Here is a 6,000-nt window from a genome sequence, read left to right as displayed (position 1 = left end):
GGAAATGGATTAGAGCATTGCCAATAGAGGTAGATGATGGGGAACTGTCTGTTGATTTGATTGAGTTAGAAATGGACGACTTTGATATGATTCTAGGGATGGATTGGTTATCGAAGTATAGGGCAACGAATGACTGCAAGCGCAGAATGGTGACTTTTGAACCGGAAGGGGAGGTACCCTTTGTGTTTGTGGGGACGGTTAGTGGACCGCGAGTACCAATGATTTCAGCATTGAAGGCTAGAGACCTGATGCAGGAAGGTTGCATGGGATTTCTAGCGAGTGTTGTGGATACCTCTAGGGTGGTGTCGGTTGGACTGGGTGAGACTAGATTGGTGTGTGAGTTTTCAGATTTGTTTCCGACAGATTTGCCAGGGTTGCTGCCGCAATGGGAGATTGACTTTGTTATAGAGTTGGTACCAGGAGCGGAGCCAGTATCTAGGACACCTTATAGAATGGCTCCACCGGAATTGAAGGAGTTGAAGATTCAGTTGCAGGAGTTACTTGATTTGGGGTTCATCAAACCGAGTTTCTTGCCATGGGGTGCTCCAGTATTGTTCGTTAGGAAGAAGGATGGATCCCTTAAGATGTGTATTGATTACAGGGAGTTAAACAAGTTAACCATTAAGAACAAGTATCCACTGCCTAGGATCGATGATTTATTTGATCAGTTACAGAGAAGAATAGTGTTTTCCAAGATAGACCTCCGATCAGGTTACCATCAGTTAAGGATTAAAGAGGAGGACATACCAAAGACCGCTTTCCGAACGAGGTATGTACACTATGAATTCTTGGTTATGTCCTTTGGATTAACCAATGCCCCAGCAACCTTTATGGACATGATGAGTAGGGTTTTATGAGATTATCTGGATAAGTTTGTGATTGTGTTCATTGACGACATCTTGGTGTATTCTCAGTCGGAGGCGGAGCATGAGCAGCATATGCGGTTGGTTTTATAGCGATTGAGGGAACATAAGTTATATGCTAAGTTTAGTAAGTGTGAGTTCTGGTTACCACAAGTTACATTTCTGGGCCATATTGTCAGTAAGGAGGGGATTTTGTTAGACCCGAGTAAGATTGAGGCAATCAGAGAGTGGCCTAGACCGAGCAATGTTCCTGAAGTGAGAAGCTTTCTGGGCTTAGCAGGGTACTATCAGCAGTTCGTTGAGGGGTTCTCCAGAATAGCTACACCATTGACAGAACTAACAAAGAAGAAGACAAGGTATGTCTGGACAGACAGATTTGAGAATAGTTTCAAGGAGTTGAAGCGGCGATTGATCACCACACCAGTGTTAAGCTTGCCGGCAGATAATGAAAAGTTTTTGGTTTATTGTGATGCATCCAGACAGGGTTTGGGGTGCGTGTTGATGCAAGCTGGTAAGGTGATAGCCTATGCATCGAGGCAGTTAAAGGAGTATGAGCAGAGATATCCCACGCATGATTTGGAGTTGGCTGCGGTGGTGTTCACACTTAAGATCTGGAGACATTATCTTTATGGTGAGAAGTGCGAGATATACACCGACCATAAGAGCCTAAAATACTTCTTTACTCAGAAAGATATGAATATGCGCCAGAGGCGGTGGCTAGAGTTGGTTAAGGATTATGATTGTGATATCCTATACCATCCTAGGAAGGCTAATGTGGTGGCTAATGCATTGAGTCAGAAAGGCCCAGGGCAGTTGTTTAGTTCGAGGCAGATATCTGATAAGCTAGCTGAGGAGATGACCTAAGCAGGTATAGAGTTGGTGGTTGGTCAGTTGGCCAACATCTCTCTTCAATCTACACTCCTTGAGAGGATCAAGGAGGCGTAGGGGAAAGATTCCCAGTTGAGAGGTCACAAGGAGAATGTCTTAGTCGGAGCGACTAAGGACTTTTCTATTTCAGAGATGGGGTTACTAAAGTACAAGGGTCGAATCTGCGTTCTGATGGATTCTGATATCTGGCGAGAGATCTTGGATGATGATAACTCTACAAAATAGAGTTATTTTACCACTTTTTATGTGCTAATTGTTGCTTAATTCTTGAGTTTTTAATTGATTTATTAAGTTTTTAAGTAATTTTGAATTTATTAGTCTTATCATAATTTTATATACTTTTGTGTGTTTTTATAAGTATTTTGTTGTAAAATGTTGTAGTTAATTATTTAAATTATTATTGTTAAGTTAGTAGTAAAAAAATGTTATATTATTGAACTTAAATGTAAAATATAAATTAAGTTATAATTAATATTTTCAAAGAATTAAATTGATTTATTTTATAGTTGAAAATATTGTATTATGATTTATTTTGTAGGGAATGTATGCTCTTGAAAAGAAAGAAAAATGAAGGACAATATGGCATTTTCAAGAAAGCAAGACAAAGAGTTGGCATTTATAAAAAGCCTCATTTGGGCCCAAGCCCAACAGCTCCTCCAACAATCTCCTCTCCAGTCGGCCCATCCATTAGCTGCACAAATCAAGTGCTACGAGCCCTTCACAAGCCAAGCAACTTCAACCATTTGCTTTAGTCAAATGCTCCAAAGTCCCCCGCCAGCTGTCACGCCACCAGCACCTCACATTCAGTAATTCCCAGCTCCAGCACCCGAAGCCTTTCTCCTGCCCAACGCTCCACACGGGCCCAGGCCCAATCCACCCCACAGCTCCAGCATCTACAACAATCCCAGCTGCCCCATTTCGGCCCAATCAGGCCCACCACGCCTTGGCAGCTGAACCAGCTGCCAACACAGCCACCAAAATGCCAAAAATCATGTTTTTTATTCCCAATATTTTTCACTCAAATATCAATTCACTCTTCCCTATTTTTCTTACCTAAATAAACATTCCTAATTCATTTTTTTACCCTAGCTTTTCACTAATCTTTTACCCAACCAAACATTTCATCTTTCCAATACTCTTACACTTACTCTATTTATCCTACCACTTCCCAACACAATTAAATTAATCAATTTATTTATTTTAATTTGATTAATTTAATCTCCATATTTTGCCTATAAATAGAGTCTTGTAAGACCATTTGGGGAGCTCTTCTTCTTCATCTTTTCAACATCTTCTACACATATTTTTCTCTCTTCTTTTCACTATTTTCTCTCTACCATTTTCATCTTTTGAAGAGCATGTCAAGTATGTTATTTTGTAATTTTTATTTCAATCTAGTTATGAGCTTATAATCTTTTTCAAAGATTATTAAGATGATGATGAAGCAAAATGTAACTAGATAGTATTTTTTGTTGTATGTTGATTTCCCATTTATACAACATTGTTTATGGATTTTTCTATCAAAGATATGCATTTTTCATCTATTATTGATTATTAAAGCATATTACACTTAGTTCTTCATTATGCAAAAATATGATATTCTTTGATTAAATGTTTTTCATTAAATTGTTCACATCTAATTCTTAGAGCATAAGTATCATATTTTGCCTAAACATAATCTCTTTGATTTTTTGTAGTTTCATTAGGTTGTAACACAACTAATGCTTAGAAATTATATCTTATCTAAGTGAAGAAAAATCCTACATTTTTAAAAGTAACTTGTGCTTGAATAGAAAATGTATTTTGAAAAAAAAGTATAGTGTGATTTATTTCAACTATATCTAAACTTGGGAATCAATATACTTATAAATACTATTGAACTTCCATTTGAAAACCATTTTTCTATTTAATCTTAAATCTTTTTATTACTTGTCTTTTATTTTTCTAAAACAAAATCTCATCAAATATTTGGAACTAGGTTAGAATATTCTTGCTTTATTTGAAATAGTTTCTTTTGATGTTAGTCAACTCCCATGGGTTCAACCTCGTACTTACATGAACATTATATTCCGAAACGATTCGTGCACTTGCGAGTTTAAATATTAAAACACCCTCTTTTGGGATCAACAAATCGCATACCACTCCCTATTCTTTGCACCCGGGTACAATGAAGATGTATCAGGATTTGAGAGTTTTGTATTTGTGGTTGGGCATGAAGAGGGATGTGGTGGATTATGTGGCCAAATGCTTAACTTGTCAGCAAGTCAAGGTTGAGCATCAGAGGCCAGCGGGGTTGCTGCAGCCTCTGGGGATCCCAGAATGGAAGTGGGAAGATATCACCATGGACTTTGTGGTTGGTTTGCCGAGGACCGTGGGACAGCATGACTCGGTGTGGGTGATTGTGGATAGGTATACCAAGTCTGCCCACTTTTTGCCTGTTAGGACGACTTATACTGTAGAGCAATATGCTAAGTTTTATGTGAAGGAGATTGTTCGACTTCATGGGGCTCCGAGGTCGATAGTATCCGACAGAGACCCCACCTTCACTTCCAAGTTTTGGGAGAGTCTGCAGAAGGCTATGGGCACGCAGTTACGGTTTAGTACCGCTTATCATCCTCAGACGGATGGACAGCCTGAGAGGATGATTCAGATATTGGAGGATATGTTGCGAGCCTATGTGCTAGATTTTGGGGGATCATGGAGTAAATATCTCCCTTTGATCGAGTTTTCGTACAACAACAGTTATCAGGCGACCATCGGAGTGGCTCCGTACGAGATGCTTTATGGACGGAAGTGTAGATCACCTGTTCATTGGGATGAGATAGGTGAGAGGAGGTATCTGGGTCCAGAGATGGTTCAGAGGACCAATGAGGCAATTAAGAAGATTGTATCGCGAATGCTCGCCTCCTAGAGTCGTCAGAAGAGCTATTCAGACCTGAAACGCAGGGACGTGGAATTTCAGGTTGGTGATCATGTGTTCCTTAGGGTTTCACCCTTGAGGGGAGTGAAACGGTTTGGTGTTTGGGGCAAGCTGAGCCCTAGGTTTGTTGGCCCCTTCGAGATCTAGGAACGGGTTGGAGAGGTAGTTTACATACTAGCGATGCCTCCAGCTTTATCAGGGGTTCATGATGTTTTCCATGTGTCCATGTTGCGGAAGTATGTGTCAGATTTGACGCACGTTCTAAGTTATGAGAATCTGGAGCTTGATCAGGATTTTTCCTACGAGGAGAAGCCGGTTTAGGTTCTTGACCGGAAGGATAAAGTCTTGCGGAGCAAGACCATGGCCTTGGTGAAGGTGCTGTAGAGGAAAAGCAAGGTTGAGGAGGCGACGTGGGAACTTGAGTCAGAGATGAGGGAGCAGTATCCCGAGTTGTTCAGGTAATTTCGAGGATGAAATTTCTGCAAGGAGGGGATAGTTATAACGACCCAAATTCGCTAATAGGGCTTAGGGCCTTGATTAGCGTGCCTGGAAGGCAATAAATGATTTAATATGTTAATATGTGAATTTATGTGAGTATGTGATAGAGATGCATGTTTAGTTGAGTTAAATGTGCATATGGGCCCCGTTTGGATATTAGGGGTATGTTTGTGATTTTAGCCCGTTGAGGGCGTAAATGTGATAAATATGGTATGCATGTGATATATTTTTGTGTAGCACGATCCGAGACAGCCCTGGGGAGCGGTTAGCCAGAAAGTCACAACGGGGTTGAGAATCTGACTCAGGGTGAGTCGAGGGGTACTTTGGGTATTAGATGTATTATGGGGCTATCAGGTTATGGAAATAAATATTTGGATATATATTTGAGGATAGAATGTCTAGGAGGGAATATTGGGGAAATTTACCATTTTTCCCTTGGGGACGTTTTGGTACCCCGAGCCTTGAGGTAACCTTAAAGCTTAAGTTGAATAAAACAAAGTCTAGGAAGCTTTTGGAGACTTAGAAACCGACACTCACTTTTCCTTCCCAGCTGAAGATAGTTTCTAATCTCTCTCATTTTTACTCTCTAAGATAAACTCAAGGAAACAAGCAAGGGGAAAGAAATCAGTCAAAAACTAGAATTGGGGCAGAACTTGGGAGATTCTAACCAGTAAATCAAGGCTTGGAGCTTGAGGAGTTGAAGTTGGAAATTAGGGGAAACAAGTCTGAATCAAAACTCAGCAAGGGTAAGTTCTAACTCTGATACTTAAGGTTGATTTCTACTGTGTTCTTGGGAAATGCATGTGGGTAGGATTTGATCTATTCTAGGGT

This window comes from Humulus lupulus, chromosome 7 (genome assembly GCF_963169125.1).
Source record: "Humulus lupulus chromosome 7, drHumLupu1.1, whole genome shotgun sequence".
Taxonomy (NCBI): Eukaryota; Viridiplantae; Streptophyta; class Magnoliopsida; order Rosales; family Cannabaceae; genus Humulus; species Humulus lupulus.
This window is presented reverse-complemented; position numbering follows the sequence as displayed.